Genomic DNA, 12526 nt, shown 5'->3' with positions numbered 1-12526 from the left:
TTTGTTCACCACTTTTCCAGGGCAAAGTCCTCTTGTTTCATTCACTGCACTGAATGCCAGCCATCAGGCATCATGACCTTTGCACCAAAGTCAAGACTCCTGTGTTGTCTGGCCTGGACACCACGGCACAGATGAGGGCAATGCTAAGCAGAGGCTCAGTGGCTGAGCTCATGGACACCATGCCTCATCTCAAGAATCCCTCCATGGCCTCCTGCACTGCTTTCTGTTGCTGTAGTTTGCACCTGCTTATGGCTTAGGAACACTGTAGCTCTTTACCATGTCCTACAAGAGGACCATTGATGTCTAGCACAATATCCTTGAGATTCCTTCCTGTTATTGTAGAGTCCCATTCCATGTATACCCTCAGTTCCTTTTCTCCTTTCAGCGGCTGCAGGCCTGTGTCACTCCCATGTTCAGACTCTTCTTTCGTGGAGAGTCATGCTTTTTGAGACAAGGTCTCACTATATAGCCCAGGCTGAAGTCACATTTACCCTCTTCCTTCATAAGCAGATGGCCATCCAATGCAATCCTACTGAAGATCTGTAAGACCCAGTACAGGTGAGGATGTGAAGCAACTGGTACTGTACACATGGTTAGAGGGGGTAAGAAATGCAGCCATTTTAGAACATAGATTGGTATAGTCTTTCTAAATTAACAAGCACAGGCTTGTCACAAACCCTGCAGTTCCTTGCTTACAATTTTATCCAAAGGAATCCAAAGAATGTGGGCACACAAAGTCATGCTTGAAGTTACCTGTAAGGGTTTGATTAAAAAGTCTGGTAAGCACACCTGTAATCCCAGCATCCAGAGGCTGCAGGCAAGAGTGTCAGAGTCCTAGGCCATCATGACTACATTTTCAGACATCATCTCAAAATAAAGAAATACAGAAACCTACTTAGCTTCTCAGCTCAACTAGATATATTTTTGTGAGAAGCAAGATTGATAACACTCACTATATAGCCCAGGCTGAAATCACATTTACCATCTTCCTTGAGCTAATGGATTTGATATTTGCAGAACCTCTATTCAAACATTAAAAGAATGCACATTCTTCTCAAAAGAGCACCACATTTTCTACAAAGTAAATCATATATTAGAGCATAACACAAGTTGTAACAAATATTTTAATGGATTAATTCCTCTTATTTGATCACAATAGAATAAAACTCCCAACCCACAGCAAGAGAAACCATAGAATACACACAGTCTCACAGAGACTAAACAACATGCTGTTGAATGATGGATGTGTAATTGGGCAGGGGAAGAAAAATTTTAAATTCCTAGAATCAAATGTGAAGGGAAACATACCAAAACCCATGGGACCTACTCAAAGCAGTCCTAAGCTATAAATGCCTAAATTAAAAAAAAAAATTCAGGCCAAAGAAATGGCTCATCGATTAAGAGCATTTGTTCTTACAGAGGAGCAGGGTTCAATTCCCAGCACCTGCATGACAGCTAACAACAATCCATAGTTCCAGTTCCAGGTGATTCAATGCCCTGTTTTGGAATCTGTGGTCACCGGGCATGTGCATGATGCTTGTGAGCAAAGCATACATACACACAAACATAAAATAAAAACAAGCAAATGTCTGTCCCATCCTCCTTCTGTTGAATCTTCAGCATGTCCCTCCTTAGAGAAGACAGAACTTCCAGGTACAGATTTCTGCTTCCCTCTCTCCATTCCTATACCCACACTGAGCCTATGACTAGGACAGTAACCATGGTGATTCCAGGTTTGGGTTGAGAGCGATTGGTATCCACAAAGGCTTCAGAGGCCATGCTATGCAGATCCCGGAGGTCTAAAAAGAACAAAACTAGCTAAGGAGGCTTTGCCCAGCCTCACAAGCACAGGCTCCTGTCACCTCTGCCTGTCACTGCAGTTCTCCTTTGACAACCACTTCATCCTGCCCCTCCCCACCGCCCCCAGGCTCCTCAGTCACCCAGCTAAGGGCACAAATCATGTCTGGGCTAGACTGACAACTCATGCTTCCTGTGGTCCAACAGCATCCCATGGCAGCACAAACTCAGGCTCAGGAAGTAATTATGCCCAGGAGTCAATTTCCTTTCTACCTAGTGCTGAAGCCTGCAGGGGCCCTGCTTTTCCTCCTCTGTGGGCAGAGCAAGATTCTGTGAGGTCAAGATGAGGAGTGGGATCAGAGCTACCAGATTCTGGAGATCTGGAAACTAGAAAGGCAGGTGTAAAGGGACCAGGGAGGGAGGTGCACATAGAAATAATAGATGGCATTGTGGGAACCTGCACTACCTCGACCAAAGCCTGCAGGGTAGCCCCTGTAGCATAGAGGGCCAATGATGCCTGAAGACATTCAACCCTGGAGAGCCAGCTCAGTGTAATGGGCCTTTAGGAGTGTTGGATATGTAAGTCAGAGGTATCAAGCACAGGGACAGAGAGACTGGTGGGACATTTACCTCCTCTTTATGTAGCTGTGGTCATGACAATGGCCGCAGCTGCTACTGACCCTTGGATATTAATGAAAGTAATAATACTGCCATTGGGCTCAGAGTATATCACCTTTTGCCCAGATAAGGATCCTGGACAAGTTTCCTAGTCTTGGGGCACACAGAAGGCCCCCAGTCTCACAACATACTGTAGATCTGGGAGGTTATAGCTTCCTTTACCCATGTACCTGACCTTGAACAAAGACACACTCTGGCTCCCTCAGAAAAGGTCATATGCTCTGGGCTTGCCATAGAATCTGCAGGTCCTTATCAGAAGGTGTCCCAGGACAATACTGTGCCCAGAGTATGTGTGCAGTCTTGATGGCTCTCATTCCAAGTCACTGAAGTGTGAACTCTGATGGCTTCTTGTTGAACCTTCCTGATCCAATCTTGTCTAAGGAGGCCACACTTACTTTGTCTTTTGCCTGCTTTCGTCATGGTTCTGAAAGGTCACTAGGGACTTCTAGGCAGGAGGATCTACCCAGCTTACTCATGGCAGCTGTTATGAACACTCTTTGCTAGATTTCTGGGTTCAGAACCACCACAACTGAAAGAAGACAGAATTGTGTCCCAAACACTTGAATCCATTTAGACCCAGCTCATCCACAAGGATGTCAGAGTGTCGAGGTATTACACACAATGCCCAGGATTATTTAAAAAGACAGATTTAATGCAGCGCTGAGCCAGCCCTGCTCTTCACTGGCCCAGGGATAGCTGGCCATGCCCTTTGCTAGACATTGCAGCAGAACCACTAGCCCCTCCCCTCAGGGGAGCGCTGTCTTCCCACCCCCACTCTAACCCCATACCTCCCACCCCCTCACCACAGGCATGCAGCTCACCTGGGCAGCACACTAGAGCTGAGCCTGTGGTCAGGGAGACAGGTAAGCCAACCCTGAAAGCAGGAGAGCTGACCCTGCCCCCTCACTTGTCATGCCCTACCCTCCTCACACGTTACCACCAGCGGCAGGTGAGAAGGCTGGCCCCAGGATCGTAGTAAGAGCGGGAGAGCTAGCCCTGACCTTCACCAGCTGTAGCATAGGAAAGAGCAGGCTCTGGACCCCATCTGCACAGCACACTAGAGTTGACCCCGGTGGGTGTCCAGGATGCAAGCCAGCCAGCCTTGAGGGCTGGAGAGCAGCAGAGCTGATCCCGCCGCCTCTTGACTGCCTTGCAGTGGCCTGAGTGAGGGAAAGATACCCTTCCCCCTTAGCCCTTTGCTACTTGTAGACTGACTTGTCAACGAACACTTGCAAGTAAAGATCAATGGACTAAAGGGTAAAAACTGTGTGACTCAATGGGCCACACTACAGCTTCTATGACGAGATTCTTCTCTCTCTTTTTTGTTGTTTTGTTGTTTGTTGTTTGTTTGTTTTGTTTTGTTTTTGTTTTTGTTTTTGTTTTTTTGTTTTTTGCTTTTTGTTGTTTTTTGTTTTGGGGGGGTTGTTTCTATTTTATTCTGTTTTGGTTTTGTTTCCATTGTGTTTTGTTTTGTTTTGTGTCTTTGTTTTGTTTGGTTTGGGGATTTTCTTTTAAATTTGGTTTTGTTTGAGGGGAGGAGGTTGCAAGGGGATGTAAGGGAATGGGGAGATAAGTGGGATCCAAGTACATGATGTAAAATTCGCAATGAGTAATAAAAATTAAAAATAAATATCAAAAAAGAGAGGTTTAATCTGGGGGTGGTGTCACAAACTGGTAAACATAGCACTGTGGGTAAGGTAGAGGAGGTAGAAGGCTCTTCAGTTGCTGCCTAGTCTGAGGAACACAGCAGGCCACACTGAACAGACTTGGCAGGTTGGATTTATATCTTCATTCATTTATGTGTATACTTAACAATAATAGTTAAAGAAGAGGAGGTCACAAATTTGGGCAATGTTACAGGAGAGGCATAGGAGAGAGGAAACAGAGGAGAAACATGTAACTATGTTTTAATTAACTTAATTGGTACTGGAATGAATTAGCAGGAGCTGAGGAACCTGGGTACATGGAAATATGTTCTTGTTTGACCTTCCACACTGATCTTGAATGCCTTTCACATTTTCACTATCACCCCTGGTGTGGTGGGTGAGGATTTCCTACCCATGAACCCCAGGAGCTGTTGGTCTTTGCTGATTTTCACCCCCTCCCAAGCATCATTGGTGTCAATGTTAGTGAGTAAGGCTGCACCATCCCCATGATGAGATGTGTTTCTTTAGGCCTGAAAACTCATCCAGTGGCTGGTAGGAGCTCAGAGATTTATTGGTCCAGGTTCAATCCACCACACATTCAAGGCTCTTCCTGGCTTTCCAGATCATAGACTTTGTTCACACCATAAAGGGAGTGCACAGCAGCACTGACAGTGAGATTTCTTGAGTTACTCCAATAGACAGGGTCTCCCACATATCCTGTTCAGAGACAAACGTGCAGAAATAAAGCCTAGTGTGTGTTCCTGGGTAGGATTACCATGGCTCCCTTGGACTTGTGCCCTCCCATACCCAATCTTCCAAACCCAGGCTGCTTTCTCCTGCTCTGGATCTGACTAACCTTGTCTGTTCTTCCTGATTCCCCTGACATAGATGTTGCCTGCTGGGTGTAGTGACTTGCTCATGGAAAAGTATAGAAAAGACACTGAGGACTCCAATGCTCTCCAAGTTAAGTTCCAGGAGGTGGTGCCAGACTTAATGTCCATTATCCCTGCTCTGCAAGCAGTACATTTGCAGTGTGACTCCATCTGTAAAGAGAACCAGGTTAGGGCTCTAGCTCAGTATTAGAAATTCTTCTCCATGCATGAAATCATAGATTGAATACCCCAAACTGAAAGGAAAAATAAAAAAGAGACCTGATTCCTAGGAGGCATCTCAGAGTTGTGGATACTAGTTGAGTCCTGTGGTACCCTATGTTTTTATCAGAACCCTAATGGCTCTCTCATCTCAGTACTTCCCATGTCTAGTGCAAAAGAGTGGTGTCTTCTCTAGTTAAAGATGAGGAAAGTGAGATAAAGATGCTCTATGACTGCCCAAACTACTCAGGTGCAAAAGCCAGGGTCATGATTGAACCCAAGCCTTTCCCAGGCTCTTGTTCCAGCCTTGAAGTTCATGCTTTCCCTCAACACCCCAGCCCTCCAACCATTGTGATTCCTGACAAATATAGGCCAAGGTATCTCTTGTACAAAAGGTGAGGCAAGACAGCTCCATGTGAGAGGCCACTATGTCACCATGTGTCCACACTCCCAGTTCGCATGCCCCTGTCTGCTTCTATGCCAAACTCCCCAGAGACATTAGACGACATTGTGTGAAGGCCAACTATGATGGGAAATCATCTTTGTCTTTGGATTCTCCTTCTGGGACAGCAAATGTGAGTCTTCTTTTCATGAGCCAGATGGGAGCCCAAACGAGTACTTGAGGGGTTACTGGGCCCATTGCCCAGTTAAGAAAAGTGAGGCTCTTAAAGAACCTCTTACAGCCATTTTACAGCTTGAAAGCTCACGCTAGTGTTAGAATCCAAATCCTTCCCAGTCTAGCCTGTGGTCTTTCCACCTGTCCCCTTGCTGACTCCCTCAAATGAGAGAGGGCCAATGTTAATCCATGACATTTCTTTAAATGAGTTCTCCAAGTCAGAGAGAAGAAGGGGCCCTGAGAAGATTAAACTGGAGCCCTTGCCTGCTGACTCAGTCCTCACCCTCAGAGCCTCTAGTTCTCTGTCTTCTCCAGAACTTAAAGGCTATGATTTAATCCTACTATCTAGATTACTGTCAGCTTGGACCAAGGTCTCATATCACCAAGCATGAGACAGGACAACTCTAGATGGCAAGCCACCAAGTCATAGTGTGTCTTTGTCTTTGTCCTCAGGTCCCCATGCTCCTGCCAACTTTTATGAGTGTCCACATCAGCCCAGCTTCCTCAAGGATGACAAGCCATCTGACGTGATGGCAATAATGATAATGAACATTCTTTTGCCTTCAGATGGGCCAAAGAGGGGAGGAGAACTTCCTGCATAGTACATGGCACCTTTTGATGGGTCCTTGACATAAGGAAGTATAAGGAAAAAGCAATGTTTCAAGTCTACCTACCTTTTTCAGAGTGTCCTTCTTTGTTGCTGTTTCTGCCTTCAGCCTTCAATGTGAGATGAAGACCAGCAACTCTCTAGGAATCCTCAAGGTCCTCAGTGCCAGACTAGAACTGCGGAGACATTACGATTCATGAACTGAGCAGAAGCTGGGGTTCTTGGGGTCTCCAGATTACATGTGGTCATTGTTAGAGAGTCCATCCCCTATCATATAAGGCCATTCTAGTAAATTCCCCTTTATAACATATGCACACTCTTTAAATTCTGAGATCCTTGTCTAATAAAGCACTTATAAAAAATCATCATAAGCTTCAAGCTAGGTGCTATGGGAGATAGCTATGACCCAGCTATATGGAAGGCAGAAACAGGAGGATTACATAAATCAGTATTTCAAGAATAGCCCATTTGGAGAGGAGGGAGGGGAAACTGTGGTCATGGTGTAAAATAAATGAAAAAAATTACTAAAAAAAAAGTGCAAAAAATAAAAGAATAGCCCTTCTATTATTTTCTGTAGGGGCTGGATTTTTGGATAGGCATTGTTTAAATATGGTTTTGTCATGGAATATCTTGTTTTTTCTGACTATGGTGAATGAAAGTTTTGCTGGACATAGTAGTCTAGGCTAGCATCTGTGGTCTCTTAGTTTCTGCAGAACATCTGTCGAGGACCTTCTGGATTTCAGAGTTTCCATTGAGAAGTCAGGTGTAATTCTGATGGGTCTGCCATTATATGTTACTTGGCCTTTTTCCTTTGAGGCTCTTAATATTCTTTCTTTATTCTGTATGTTTACTGTTTTGATTATTATGTGGTACAGGGATGTTCTTTGGAGGGAGAGGGTCTGGTCTACTTGGTGTTCTGTAAGCTTCTTGTACCTTCATAAGGCATGTCCTTCTTTAGGTTGGGATCTTCACCAACCCCACATCTGACAGAAGGCTAATCTCCAAAATATATAAAGAACTCAAGAAACTAGACATCAAAATACAAATAATCCCGTTTTTAAAAAATGGGTAACAGAACTAAACAGAGAATTCTAAACAGAAGAATCTCAAACAACCATAAGACATTTAAGGAATTGCTTAATATCCTTAGCCATCAGGGAAATGCAAATCTAAACAACACTGAAATACCATCTTACACCTGTCAGAATGGCTAAGATCAAAAACACTGATGACAGTTTATGTTGGAGAGGATGTGGAGCAAGGGGAACACTCCTCCATTGCTGGTGGGTATGCAAACTTGTACAGCCACTCTAGAAATCACTATGGCAGGTTATCAGAAAAATTGGAATCAACCTATCTCAAGACCCAGCAATATCATTTTTGGGCATATACCCAAAAGATGCTCAATCATACCACAAGGACACCAATGTTCATAATAGCATTATTCATAATAGCCAGAACCTGAAAACAACCTAATGCCCCTCAACTGAAGAATAGATAAAGAAAATGTGGTACATTTACAAAATGGAGTATTACTCAAAGGTAAAAAACAATGACATCATGAAATTTGTAGGCAAATGGATGGAACTAGAAAAAATCATCCTGAGTGAGGTAACCTAGACTCAGAAAGACAGATATGGTATGTACTAACTCATATGTGGATACTGGATATGAAGCCAAGGATAACCAAACTACAATCCACAGCTCCAGAGAAGCTAGGTAACCAGATACAATCCACAACCCCAGAGAAGCTAGGTAAAAAGGAAGACCTTAAGAGACATGCATGGAGGGTCCCAGAAAGTAAAATAGTTAAGATCTCCTCGGTAAACTGGGAGGAGAGGTAAAAGGGAGGGGATGGTGGCTAGGAACATGAGGAATAGAGAAGGCTGAGTTGGGGAAGGGACAGAGAGAGAGAGAGCAATGAAAGAGATATCTTGATAGAGGGAGCCATTTTGGGCAAGGGAGAAATCTGATGCTAGGGAAATTCCCAGGATTCCACAAGGATGCCCCCAGCTAAGACTCCTAGCAATAGTGGGGAGGGTGCCTGAACTGGCCTTTCACTGTAATCAGATTAGTGACTACCCTAATTGTCATTACAGAACCTTCTCCAGTAACTAACTGATGGAAGCAGATGCAGTGATCCACAGGCAAGTGCTGGGCTGAGCTCCTGGAGAGAAGTTCAAGAGAGAGGGGTGGGGGTGGGGGGTCAAGAGCATGATGGGGAAAACCACAGAGACAGCTGACCCAAGCTAGTAGGAACTCACAGACTTTGGACTGACATCTATAAAATCTGCATGGGACTGAACTAGGCCCTCTGAATGTGGGTGACAGTTGTGAGGCTTGATCTGTTGTGGGGTCCTGGCAGTGGAACCAGGATTTATCCTGGGTATATGAACTGGCTTTTTGGAGCCCATTCCCTATAGTGGGATACCTTGCTCAGACTTGATGCAGGGGGGAGGGGCTAGGCCCTGCCTCAATTTGGTATGCCAGAATTTGTTGACTACCCAAGGGAGGCCTTATCCATTCTGAGGAGTACATGGGGGTGGGATGTGGAGGAGGTGGGGAGATGAGAGAAGGGAAGGGAGGGGGAACTGGGGATAAGATGAAAAATGAAAAAAAAATTAATTAAAAAAAAGAACCCATTTGGTAACAGGGGCACTGCATCTCAATAATAGATGTTACATATATATAAGTGTGTGTGTGTGTGTGTGTGTGTGTGTGTGTGTGTGTGTGTGTGTGTGTTAAACTGTGTAGCTAATAAACAAATGAAATGTGTTCAGTTTTGGAGACAAAGAAGTCCAGAGTCAAGATGCCAGTAGATTTACTGGATAACAAAGCCTAGCTCTCTAGACTAAAGATTTTACCTCTGTTCTCAAGATAAACAATGGTGCTCATGATACTACAACCTAATAACAGCCCCAACTCTTAATTTCACATTGGGTTTCAATACATGAGGCAACTTAGATAACACCTATGATTGGCATTCAAGTCAATCAATTCATTCATCTGTGTCTTTCCCAAGTGGTGAGTGGTACTTTTTTTTTTTTTTTTTTAAATGAGAAGTGAGTCTGGACATATTCACTAGTCCTTCAAGGCTGAAAAAATGTATAAAGAGTGTGTGTGTGTGTGTGTGTGTGTGTGTGTGTGTGTGTGTAGGGATCTGGGGGAGTCTTGTGGGGGGGCATCTCTGTGTTTGTGTTCCTATCTCCTAAAATTTGTTCTTATTACCAGGGACTGGAAATGCTATGTAATACATATTTGCATGCTTTAGGACATTGTTGTCTCATTAACACACAAAAATTTCTCTGCAGAGGAATACAGGTTGAGCACAAGTTTGCACCTCTAGACAATGATATAAAGTACAAGACAGGACACTTATTAGTCAGGCCAAAAGAATACAGTGACAAAAATTATGTATGATTGAAAGTCATGTATATGGACTATCAATGAGATGATGGGGACCAGCAGATTGAGAAAAGCCTGGGTGGCCATTCCTTACAAAGACAGGTTGTCAGGGAAACAGGAGATAGGAATCTCCTCTACTGGACGTGTCTGAACCTTCTGATATTCTCATCCTACTTGTATGACACACCCTACAGTCAAACATCTTCACAGATGTGCAGTGATCATGTAGGATTGGTCATCACAGAGTCAGCAGAAACCTTGGAGGTAAGAACAAACCTCAGCAGACACAAAGGAACCAGCTCTACTCTATGGGTATAGACACACACACACACACACACACACACACACACACACACACACACAGACATTCACTGACACACACATACAGACACCCCCAAACACACACACACACACACACACACACACACACACACACACACACACACACACACACACAGCCTTAAGGTCCAAAAGCTAATACATACTCAGACCTATTTCTGGTAAAATTTATACCACTTGCCACCTTGGGACAGAAGTAGATTACATTTATAGGTTGTCTTAAATATTTTTGGTGACATTTGATTTACAAGCAATAGGCAGAGGCATTTTTCATCATTCACAACCTTAGTGGCTGATATGGGGACCTCTAGGTGCTATGTTCTAAAAGTTTATGCATTACACAAGTTCAAACCTAGTCTCCAATGCGATGTTGATGGGAGTCAGGTCTTTAGGAGCTTTCAAAGGGATAAGAGATCACAAAAAGCCAGGACAGAGAATTGGATCTAGAGTCTTGCACAAGCTAGATAAGTACTCTACCACTGAGCTGTAGTCCCAGAATTGGGGTGGTGTGGTGTGGGGTGGTGTGTTTGCTTCTTAATAATTTCAAATGTGAACACAATGTGTCCAGATCTTGAACACCATTATGTATGCCATCTGCCCAGTTGAAGACATTGGTTCAATCTTTTGCATAGAGAGCTAGCTCTCACCATATATCACATATGCTGGTATAGTCAACATGAGCTTCATGCTCTCCAAAACTATGAACACACTTCTATGGTTTACAAGACACACATGCTATGATACATACATGTTTACATATGTATATAGCATATATATTCTTAAGATGCAGCATATATATGCATATAGAATGGGTAGGCCTTTAGTTCCTGAGATCACTAAACCCTCCTGCTTTAGTCTTCCAAGGAGCTGAGCCACAGACATCTATCTCAGGACTGAATTAGCTAGAAGCATAAACTCATGAGGACAGCAGGACTGAGACTCTTCAGAAGTGTTGTAAATCATTTGTAGATATGAGAAAACCTGGTGGTTGGTAAGAAATGGTCATGGAAATTAGACACCCAACCGGCTCCAGTGTAGACAATTATCCCAAAGCTTCTAAGGGGGGGGGCAGAGAACTGGATGTAGGATCTTGCACATGTCAGATAACTGCTCTACCACTAAATTGGAATCCAAGAACACTGGTTTTTTTTAATTTATAATTTGGTAATTTCATACATGAATACAAGGTGTCATATGCATTCCTACCCCATCGCACCTGGGATGCTGCAAACTTCCACCATATTCTCCTTCCAATTTCATTCTTCTTCTTCTCCTTCTTCTTCTTCTTCTTCTCCTCCTCCTCCTCTACTTCTTCTTCCTCCTCCTCCTCTAACCTCTTTTATAGCTCACTAAGTCAAATTAGATTTTTATCATTTTTTGGTTCTTTTTCTTTTTTTCAAGACAGGGTTTCTCTGTGGATCCCTGGCTGTCCTGAAACTCCCTATATAGCCCACCCTGGCCTCAACACAGAGATCCACAGAGAGGCCTCTCCAGTACTGAGATTAAAGGTGTCTGCCACTGCCACTACCCAACCATTTTTTGTACTTTTTAGTGTGGAGACAGACCATAATTAAATCTCCCAGCCTTTCCTGGAGCTAATTCTGTAGCTCAAGTAGTTCTTAACTAATGTACCCTTGCCTCAGTCCTCTGAGTAGCTGGCATTGAAAATTTGTGTCATCTGATCTGGCTTTACTCCTGCTATATCCCTAGTCTCACAACTTTTAAAATTGTTTAACATATGTATCTCATGACTTAGAAATTCTGCTCTAGGTTGTAAATCCAAAAATTGAACATATGTGATCACATGAAATTATGTGTGATAATATCCATACAGCTTTATCAAAACCCAAACAAAGGATGGGAGGCCCATGTCTATAAATAAACTCTCCAGAAAGCCAAGCAGTATGATTGTGAGGTCAGGGCCCACCTGGGATATACAGAGACCTTGTCTCAAAAAAGAGGAGCAAATGAGCAAGTGAAACATTTGTGCATAGATTTGGTAAGTAGATAGAATGTGTCACTTTAGATGGCTTTTCACCAGAAAAGAAAGGAAAACATTATTTGAAGTGATATAGCCAGTCAGAAATATTTATATTGGATTGGAAACAAACTCCAATATAGCAACACAAACTAATGCCATGTGTACTTTGAAACAGGGTTAAAGGAAGTGAACAAGAGCAAAGGGGCGGGAGGAAAGCATTTTGGGAAGTGGGAGGTATTGTTCTAAATATGATGTGGTGGCACATGCATACCTTGAGAATTTTCTCAGATTTACTAAATCATACACCTAAAAGAGATTAATTACATCTAAGCAAACTATAGTAATTTGAGGAATAGTTCATAGTTA

Source organism: Onychomys torridus, chromosome 5 (genome assembly GCF_903995425.1).
Source record: "Onychomys torridus chromosome 5, mOncTor1.1, whole genome shotgun sequence".
NCBI lineage: Eukaryota > Metazoa > Chordata > Mammalia > Rodentia > Cricetidae > Onychomys > Onychomys torridus.
The sequence above is the reverse complement of the archived record's forward strand: the minus strand, read 5'-3'. Positions refer to the sequence as shown.